General features: G+C 38.3%; 1 long non-coding RNA gene across 1 annotated transcript; it reads right to left on the bottom strand.

The window, feature by feature from the left end:
- Positions 1 to 203: 203 nt before the first annotated feature.
- On the bottom strand, positions 204 to 9,601 carry LOC108534528 (uncharacterized). Its single transcript, XR_001887000.1, has 6 exons — positions 9,405 to 9,601; positions 7,324 to 7,390; positions 4,236 to 5,345; positions 1,681 to 1,765; positions 704 to 769; positions 204 to 261 (listed from the first exon to the last, which is right to left on the bottom strand). It is a non-coding gene; the product is annotated as an uncharacterized LOC108534528 (long non-coding RNA).
- Positions 9,602 to 11,035: the final 1,434 nt, after the last annotated feature.

Raw genomic sequence — 11,035 nt, 5'->3', positions numbered from 1 at the left:
GGGAGGCTGAGGCAGAAGAATTGCTTGCACCCGGGAGGCAGAGGTTGCCGTCAGCCGAGAAGATCACGCCACTGCACTCCAGCCTGGGTGGCAGAGTGAGACTCCATCTCAAAAAAACAAAACAAAACAAAAAAGCTTAGAACTAGAAGTGTTTCAGATTTCAGATTTTTGAGGATTTTGGAATATTTACACTACTTACTGGCTGAATATCCAAAATCCAAAATGTTCCAATGATGATTTCCTTTGAGCTTCATGTCAGCACTAAAAAAGTTTCAGATTTTGGAGTATTTTGAATTTCAGGTCTTCAGATTTGGGATGCTCAACCTTTAGGAAAATTCTTAGCATTCAGAATTACTTTATCTCTTCAGGAATAACACAGTACCCATGTGAATCTCATGGGAGGAAGTCAAACAAATGTTATACAGGAAAAAGTTACTTAATGACATAAATGATAACGTGGTATCCTCAACTCAGCTCTACGGCTCTCTACTCAATGTACATTATTTTCTGACAAAATAAAAATTCATGCCTTTGTAAAAAAATGGCCCTGAACAGAAATCCATTTGCTGGTGAAGTTCAGAGAAGAACACAGTTATGATAATTAAACCAATAATATAAGGTGGTATACTATACAATAGCTATTTCAGTAGTTAAATAAATAATCTTATTCCTAACTTATGGTTATACTTATGTGTATACTTACTGCATTTAGAGGAATTTTATGATACTGTAGTATCCAAGAATCTTAGGATTTCAAAGATCCCAGGACCTATCCAACACAAACAGTAAGAGACATCTGTGTTTCGAGGGTAGAAAAAACATGTTTTTTTACACGGGTACAATATTTTCCACTACATTTCCAAAGTTTTCCTTATAACACCATAGATTTGTTGGCATATTTTTCCTCCTTTTTTCTCTACACCCAGACATTCACGATTGTCTTCAAGAAACTAATCATAACACGATAGTGATTCCCAAGTCCCGTTCCTGATTCATAATGAAGATGCTATTAGTCACAATATAAACATATATGAGATAACTTTTCTTTAGATACATTGCTTTGCACTTACTAGACCACAACCACACTCTTCTGGCCATTCATACAGCTTTGAAACATCTATCTGCCACCTTTATCTCCACTGTTCATTACCCAGAAGCCTTTAATGCCACCTTTCTATTTAGAAGGATGATACAGTTAAAGTTGTATTTGGATCTCTAATAAAATGTTAAGCAATAAACTATGAAACCAAAAATTACCTTTTTTGCTTATATTAAAATGAAAACCCATGTTTAAGTATTTTATTTTGGCCAAAAAATAAAATACAACTGTAACTTACATAACTTATGAAAACTCATGTATACGTAAACTACAGGTTGAGGGTCTATTATCCGAAATGCTTCGGAACAGAAGGGTTTCATTCTTTTTTTCTTTTTCTTTTTTAGGATTTTAGAATATTTGCATTATACCAGTTGAGCACCTCAAATCCAAAAGTTCAAAATCCAAAATGTTCCAAAGAGCATTTCCTTTGACCATCATGTCAGCACTCAAAGAATTTTGCATTTTGGATTTTTGGATTTGGGATACTTAACCTGTATTTTATTTTATTTAGTCCAATATTAAAACATACTAACTTACTACTTAATAGACTATATACTCCAGTAGTTCAATCTTTACCATACCTCTTTCTTCAGGAACAAAAGGCACACAATTTAACACTTGCACAATGTCACAATCAGGAACAGTGATCAAAAGAAGAGATGATATCTGGAAATGAAGACCAAGATTTTAAAACTTTTGACTACAAAAACTGTTCAATTACACGTCACATTCAACTTAAGGTGTATAAAGAAATCTAAAAACACACACACACACACACAAAAAACTAAGAAAACCTCTCTACACTTAAGCATATATCATTGATGCCCAGTGATAACATGTCATAAATTTGCAAAAGTCACAATCTGAAGCCTAGAATCAATCTGACTCAGTATCTTCATTTACTACAAGAAAAAGAAAATGAGCCTTGCCCAAAGTCACAAAACTAGAACTAATATCTGGATCTGATTCCAACTCAGTTATCCTACAACCACAATACTAACCCTTAACACTCATTTCTGGTATCTAATACGCCATGAAAACTGCTCACCATGAGACGCCAATACCCCATACAGAATTGAAATACTCACAGCCTACACACCTGGGACCAGACAATAAACAAAAATTTCAAGACTGTTTTAAAACCTTTTCTTCTGCTTATAGCACTTTGCCACAAAACCTTCAGTAGCATACCTGAAGGAATGTCGGCAAGATTAAAGTCTCCTATCACTAAAAAAAAAAAAAAGTTGTATTAAGTGCTCTAAAGTATGCAATGTCAGAACGCCTCAATGAGAACAATTCTAAACAACTATATACAGAAAAGCAAACAATAAAAATAAACTTAAAGGGCATTTAAAGTATATCTCGAAGTCAAATTATAGATTTAGGCTAAAGTACAGTCCCTCTGTAATGTTTCAAAATACAGAAACTTCTGGGATTACAGCATACTATTACCAGAGAGACTAGAACAGAATCCGAAGTGTGACCATGGCAAAAAACTGAAGCATTTAAAAGTTCATACATTATCAATGCACATAGTGGGTGTTCATTGTGGTCACTGTCTTTTGTCCTTCCATAAAACCAGATATAAAACGTTTTAAGTGGTCATTATACTTATTTTCACTGCAACGAACAGGAAACATTTGGTTGTGTAACATACCTACATTTTATTCTCCTCCCCCTTTTGTTGGCAATTTTCTGTATCTAGGGATGATCTAATTTATAGTTTTATAGCAAAATCAACATTGTTTACTATGCTTACCTTCCCCAGGAAATCCCAATACCCTCAAAGTGTTAAAAGAACGCAATGTCTCTTTATAAATTTCAGAAAAGAGAATTTTGCTGAAAGGTAGTGAATGCATTTCTATAAATTTGCAGTTAAACTCTGAAAATGTTAGGAAATTCCACTGAATCAATTTAAATGTTTTAAATTAAATCTGAGGATACCAACCTTAGAGTATACTCAAATCAGACCCCTTGCTGCAGAAAAAGCAATTCAATAATTACCAGTAACTAGATCTAACATGCACATTTTCAAGTTAATAGAATTCCTATCCTGACAGTTTGGTGTCTTCATGTTTTATCACTGTGACAACTGTACAAATTCCAACATTCTTATGAATTCCTTGAACGTTGACTTTATTTTTCTAGGGTTGTTTTAGACGTTTGACAACATACTCAACAATGTTTGCACTCAAACAGCTCATATACACTACTTGCTATCAAATTTAAACCTAAAAAGAACACTGAGTCTTAACTGTTGTATTCTAAACTTTAAAGCTACATCTGTTTGATCGGTCCGCTTAAGAGTTAAAACATTTTTCCTTATATACATTCACTCCATATACTTTTCAATTACCACAGCCACCTAGGAAGAGACTGTCTACTTGACAAAGAGGACACCATGTAAAGAATAGAGGCAAAATGAACCCTACATGTGAGAAAGCCAGTTACAAAGAAATCCATCTGCCACTGGGTGTGGTTAGGGTCTGCGGGGAAGAGCACCTTTGGCCAACTCTGGAGAAGGGCGAGCGCTTCAGGGAGCTGGGCATCTCTGCAAGAAATGGCCCCCAATGACCATAGGCTGGGCCAGCAATGGGGACGCCGTCGAGTCGGGCCCGCGACCTATAGCTCGAGGGGTGCGGTCTGCGGGGTGCCCTTGCTGTCTCCACCAACCAGGAAACCCGCCGAGTGAGTGCTTCGAGCGCCGCGCGCCCAGCTTCGCCCCAAACACCGCGCCCGATCCGCCCCTTCCTCCGGGGTTCGGCTGCCCCGCGGCGGAGCGCGGAGGCACACCGTTCCCTACTCCCACCCAGCTCCTAGAATGTAGGAGAGTGTAGAGTTCAAAAAACCCGGACGTAAAACAACCCCAGGTTTAGAAAGTAAGGGTTAGCTCTAGCAGCCTGCAAAAGCGCTCGGCAAAAAAACCCCGACTTCTCCAGAAAAACTTTGCGGCAAGTTAGGCGGAAGCGCTGAATGGCCGGGACTATTTAACTTGCGCTTCCTCTCACAAGAGGCGGATCCCTGGACCTGTTTGGGGGACCCTGACGGTCCACAAACTCGCCGTTTGCCTGTTGGTTGGCCCTCTAGAAGTTCCGGCATCCTAAAAAGTCTGGGCAGTCCCGCTCACAGGGAGTACCTGTCGTAGTCCCCATTGCCTGCGAGTCCCTGATGGCGGCCATTACACTTCCATCCGGGTATTGCTGAAAAGCTGATCGCAGCGCTACCAGGAGCGCACGCTACGGCGGAGGGATCTGCGCTGCACCTGGGACAAGCGGAAGAGAACGGAAGCCGGCAGGGTCCGCGCTCGGTCTGACGAGACTAGGCCATGGAGCTGGGTTCGCCGCTGACCTTTCCACGTAGGGCGCTGCCCGGGCGCCCACCACTCCAGTGACTCACTACCACCTCTTTGCTCACCAGCAGCTGCTGATCCTACTGCCAGTGAAATGGCAGACAAACGTCCACTTTGTGCTCTTCAGAGCAGACACCAGGAGCAGGGACTGTATGCACTTCGCAAGCCTTTGCTGACTGGGAATGGTCTCCACCCTGAGATTTTAACCAGTTCCGGTTTAGCAAATGGCGCCTCCCCACCCCTTGCTTCTGGCACACAGGTTTTAGCAACCATTGTAGCCCATGTCAAGGAAAGAAGCTGTCGCCAGTAGTTCTAGAAGACGTACTGAACTTCAAACATGTACATATTGAATAATTGATCAAAAACTGTCTTTACAATGAGAGAGGCTCGCATCCCCCTCAAACGAATACTTCCTCTACCTCACAACAGGGCTGGACAGTTAATATGGTTGGCTTTACCCCAAAGGCCAGTATGGCTCCTCTTCTGTTCTTTATAAATCCAACCTATTAATTGATACCTCACTTTCTACATAATTCTACATAAATTATCTTCCTTTTAAAATGTGGGAGGGAATAAGTAGCGGCAAACGTTCAAGCAACAACAAAATACCTTGGCGCAGAAGGATATACCAATAAATTAAAAGCAAAACTATGATCTGATTTTTCATTTTTTTTTTATTCCATGTTTTCTTAAGTAGCATGTATGGCATTGACAATTTTCTAAAACTTTAAAATGTGTGTGATACATAATTGTCTCAGAGTAGGCTTTTGAAAATGTCAACCTGTAGCCAAATGCAAGATTTTCTCCATCCTTTAATAAAAAGCACACTGAGAAATCCTCACTTTGTCTTTAGGAAGCCTTCTTTATTATTGTGTTTATTGGGCTGCACAATTCCACCTAGAAAAGGCAAATGAGCGGAAATTCACAGTAGTCATACTCACGCTTGTGTAAAACACACAAGGAGAAAACTTCTGTAAATACCAAAGGGGATGCCATTGTGGAATGATGAACATGTTTACAAAGTGGATTTTACGCTGCATCGTACATCCCCCGTCTCTCTTCAGGTCCTCATTTCCGTGCAAGCCAGACATGCACACACATCACAGCAGAAAGAGAGAACAAGATTTTTCTTTTAATGACAAAAAACGATGTTAGTTTGGAAAAATGGGTAGAGTTGTTTATTCTGTGTTTTGATGTAGTTTTGTTTTCAGATTAGGATATTGCATCCCCCCCAACAGTATTCACATTATAACTTTATTTTACTTCTACGTATACATTCACCTACAAAATCTTGCAAACCTGCATTTATGTTACAGAAGAATTGGAGAAAGTTAAAATAAATTGTTAGTCAGACTTACCTTATCTCTTCCCCTTTCTCCTCCACCATTCATCTCACCTCTTCCACCATTCATGTGACCTTTTTTCTTGCTAACCTCTATGTTCAAAACCTGAAAGTTATCTCTTGATCTCCTTTCAGGTTTTGAACATATTGGTTAGCAAGAAAAAAAAAAAAACAGTGAGGGAGGAAAGGAAAGGAAAGAGGAGAGTGAATCAAGAAGGAAGGGAAGATGATTAAAAGGGAGAAAAAGAAAAAGGGAGAGGGCTAAATCATAGCTTAGGAAAGGATTCTGGAATACTTTTTTACTTGAGAAGGATAGTTAGTGGGGATAGGGCATTTGATTAATGCTTTAAATATTTGATCCCTCCGAAGACCTTACTACTGTTTACTAGGTGATAGCATTTAACCTCTGAGTTTCTCAGAGCTGTGCAACGTGTAACTAATATGTTATATATTGTTTGATAGATTGGAGAGAGTACTCAATGCCATTGCACCAAGAGTGTAATGGAAATGATAAAAGTGACGATGGTGGTGATAGTAATGAAGTTTCCATCTTGATTACAAACCTCTTTCTGCTTTTCAATATACAACTGATGCCAGGTGCAGTGGCTTGTGCCTAAAATCCCAGCGATTCAGGAGATTGAGGTGGAAGGATAAAAAAATATATACATACAATTCATGGACACTGTCATAAAGCAGCTCACTTTAAGACAGTGAAATTTTCTCCTAAAAATAATATATAAATGGAAATACATCTCTCTCTAAGGATTCTCACCTGTAAATCATACCAACAAACTTGTATTTGTTCTTACAACAATGTAAACATACTTTTAAGACATAGATAAGTTGGTACCTCATAAGCACTGTGATAACAAAAGATTAAATGATATTAATTTGGATAATAAGAGTCTCTTAAAATGCCTCTCTTCTTTTGCTGATCTATGAACTCAAGCCCAGGTTCTCTACCCCAACAATATAATCAAGTGCAACCAGAATTGGGAAAAAAAAAAAAAAAAAAAAAGAGAGAGATAGGAAGAGTCTGGGTGATACAACATACAGTGGTTACACATCTTGGTCAAAGATATTATGGCTTAATTACTTGTGGCAATCTATCATACAAGTGTTAGTTGGTCTTTAAGTATTATTCTTCTCAATGTTCTTTTCAATTTTGTTATTTAATATTTATTAAGCAGACATTTTCTTGACTACCTATTATGTGCAAGAAACTGCTAGCAATAAATAAGACATGATTCCTCATGGAGTACCATCAATTCGATGGAATTTTCTTGAATATTTAAAAGATTTTATGATCCAACAAAGCAATTCTAAAGATGAGATTTCAGATCCTGTAACACAGGATGAGAAAGATTTTTCTTTAGGTTGGCATCCTGACAGTTTCCTCTCAATTCACACTTCTTAGATGACCAAGACATTTTATTAAGTTTTATGAGTCCCTCTTTCTTAGTTCTTTTCATGGATACTATATTCACCATAAAGAACATTAAAAATGAACTGTATAAACTATATTGGTCTTACCTAAGTATTTTAGGGTACCTCTCCCCACCTCCAATCACATCAAATTCTTCCTAATACTCTCCGCATCCTGAGGGAACGATAATAGATAGTACAGTTAATTCAAGTCTTAGAAAAAGAAAAAAGAATTCAGTGGAATACTTGTTAATTACATTTAAGAACAAACCTGGTACATATATATGTTATATATACTCCTTTATTTCTCTTGTATATGCATAGAACATTTCATTATTTAAAGTTTTAAAAGAAAAAAAGTATACGGTTTTCCTTTTCTTTTTTGTTAGTGGAAATTAATTGGTTTTTTGTCTAAAGTGGCTTAAAAGATAAATCTGATTTTGTGAGATCAATGCCATATGGACTATGCTAATACCAATAAATTATACTTGAGAACTTGTAAAAGTAGATAATTATGGTTCATTACATTTTAAAGAAAACTTTTAATAAAAGTTTGATGGTTCATTAGGTGTCCAGCAAGAGACATAATGAAAAAACAAAAAACAAAAAACCCAACCCTGATACATTATAATGAAATTGAAGAATATCAAAGACAAAGTGGAACTTCTAAAAGTTTCCAGAGATAAAAAGATCACTTATACAGAATAAGAATCAGACTGAGATCACGTAGCTATCACAGCAGCAGGCATTGTATCCTCCCTCAGCAGTAAGAAGTGAGAAAAAGAAAAAAAAAAAAAGATCTTTCTTCTCACACTTTTCCAAATTTTACTGGAGAGAAAAACCTTTTCTAATGAACTTCTTATATTTCATTTGCCAACATGGAATCACATACTCATCTCTAGAACAAATTGATAGTGAAGAAAAACAGTATTGCTGTGATTGACTCAAACCAATCATGACTTACACCATGAGACTGGGCAAATTGACAACTGAGCAAAATAGTGGTTCTAACTAGCATGGAGGAAGGATGAATAACTTTTGGTTAGCATATAAAAATGTTTGACTTCTGTCAATATCACACAAAAAATGGGAGAAAACCAGTCATTATGGGAAAACAAGGGTGCCTATAGCACTACCAAGTCACAGGAATTACAGAGGTCAGAGGAACATACTAAACTACACAATGAGCAAAACCAACTATAAACTTTGTGAAACTGTATAAGACAAATGACCTGTTTTCTCAACCAAACAAAAAGTTGCACAGAAAAAAGAGATGAAAGAGAAAACCTATAGATTAAAAGAGACTTAAATTACATATCAATTAATCATGTGTGGAAGTTACTTGGATTCTGATTCAAGCAAACAGACAAAAACACATTTATGACATGTATGAGACCATTGGAAATTTGAAAACAGGATATTTGATTGTATTAAATTGTTTTGTTAATTTTTAGATGTAATATATTTGTTGTTATGTCTTTAAAGTTTATCTTTTAGAGACACATGCTGAAATATTTACAGATAAAATATAAGACCACATTTCATGTATGTCCACAAGTCATAGGTCTTCACTTTAACTGATCCTGGCACCAAGATGACCAATGTTCTTTAAACACAAGAAAGCAGAGATATGGCAAAATGAACTGACCCTCTGGACAAAATGCAGAGATTCAACAGATTTAAATGAAAAATGCCCCTATGTAGACAGAAATTACCTCACTCCCTTTTTTTTTCTATCTCCCCAACCTCCTCAGGCAGCTGAGTAACTGAAAAATAGAAACTATCAACATCCAGCTCCTAGCTTAAAGTCTGACAGAAGAATTAATACAGTTTCTAGATAAACAGGAAAGGGAGTTAAGAGGACTGGACCTATACAATTATTGACGCAGAAAGATTAATTTAAAAGTTAATAATAAAAGTCACTGATAAAACTCATGGGGTACAGATAAAATTTCTTCCCCTCCAAAAAACAAAACCAAACCAAAAAGACTTAAGAACAAAAGTTTTTAAGAGAGGATTCTGGGAAGATGGCAACACAGGAAGCAGCAGGAATCTGTCAACAAGTGGTACTGGCAGGATATGTCTGATATAACTATTTTGGAACTCTGACATCTATAGAAGGCTTGCAAGGTAAATTGCAGTTTCTGTCAATTTCAGCTCTTAGCTCCGCAATAGCTACCATCCCCCACCCTGTAGCCTCCAGCAAGGCAGCTGTGCACTTGTTCCTGGAGTCCCTTGCTTGCAGTTTGCTGGGCTTGGGTGGCAATAAGGAGCAAGTACTCATCCTCCAAATACTGGGGATCTGTGTTCTGATTGCTGATTGCTACTTCTGTTCCTAAGAGTGTCCGCACAGAGTTGGACAGCCATTGTTGCACCACCACCACCCAACCCCTCCTCCAGGGTGGCAAGTCCCTCCCCCTCAGGCTGAAGCAACTGCCAGGAGACTTAAAGGGCCAGCGCCTTTTTCCTCTCCTTCATTTTCCTTTTGCCCTTTTGGGAGCCAAACATTAAAGACTAGGACTTTCAAAGGCAACTGCTTATCCAGGAGAAATAAGAAAGTCACTGCACATGCCCAGGAAAAGACACAGGCTCAGAAAACACCTGAGGAGACTGGTTTACACCTTAGGTTGATCCTTGGCTTGGCATGAGTACAGCCTACAACAACCAAAACCCAAACAACAAAAAACAGCAAACCCTGTGGGAATGGGGAGGACTCTGATTACCAGCTGCCACATTATTAGATTCCAGTGGCCAACTTTCAACAAAGAAATCACAAGACGTACAAAGATACAGGAAACCATGGCACAATCACAGGGAAAAAATAAACAAAACAAAAATTGCTCTGCAAGAAATGCTAAAGATAGTTCCTGCAGCTTGAAATAAAAGGACACTAGACAGTAACTCAAAGTTATATGAAAACATAAAGGTCTTAATAAAGAAAAATACATGGGCAATTATTAAAACTAGTTTTATGGTGACAATAACTTGGTTTTTTGTTGGTTTGTTTTTTAAGACCAGGGTGTCGCTCTGTGGCCCAAGCTGCAATGCAGTGGTATGATCTCAGCTCACTGCAACCTTGACCTCAGGCTCAGGTGATCCTCCCACCTCAGCCTCCAGAGTAGCTGGGACTGCAGGCATGTGCCACCATGCCTGGCTAATTTCTTGTATTTTTCGTAGAGATGGAGTTTCGTCATGTTGCCCAGGCCGGTTCCAAATTCCTGGGCTCAAGCTACCCGCCTCAGCCTCCGAAAGTACAGGGATTACAGCCATGAGTCACCACGCTAGGCCAACAGTGACTTGTAATTCGACTTTTTTTTTTTTTTTAGACCAAGTCTCGCTGTATCGCGCAGGCTGGAATGCAGTGGCATGATCTCTGCTCACTGTAACCTCTGCCTCCTGGGTTCAAGCGATTCTCCTGCCTCAGCCTCCCAAGTAGCTGGGAGTACAGGCACCCGCCACCACGCCTGGCTAATTTTTGTATTTTTAGTAGAGAAGGGGTTTCATCATATTGGCCAGGCTGGTCTCGAACTCTTGACCTTCTGATCCACCCGCCTCAGCATCCCAGAATGCTAGGATTACAGGTGTGAGCCACTGCGTCCGGCATAACTCCACTTTTTGTTTTATATGTGATTTAAGAGACCAATAAATTAAAAAACAATTATTGGTCTAAAAGCTAGTATTCTTATAACTTTGGTTTGTAAATCCATATTTCATTTTCTACATAATTTAAGAGACTAATGAATTTTAAAAACCAGTGACTAGTTTATGTTTTGGATGCACAATATATAAAGATGTAATTCTGTGACCTCAATAATAAAAG

The sequence above is a fragment of the Rhinopithecus bieti genome, unplaced genomic scaffold (assembly GCF_001698545.2).
Source record: "Rhinopithecus bieti isolate Rb0 unplaced genomic scaffold, ASM169854v2 scaffold_425, whole genome shotgun sequence".
Classification (NCBI taxonomy): Eukaryota; Metazoa; Chordata; class Mammalia; order Primates; family Cercopithecidae; genus Rhinopithecus; species Rhinopithecus bieti.
Note: the sequence above shows the minus strand (reverse complement) of the source record. Positions and strands in the feature narration are given on the sequence as shown.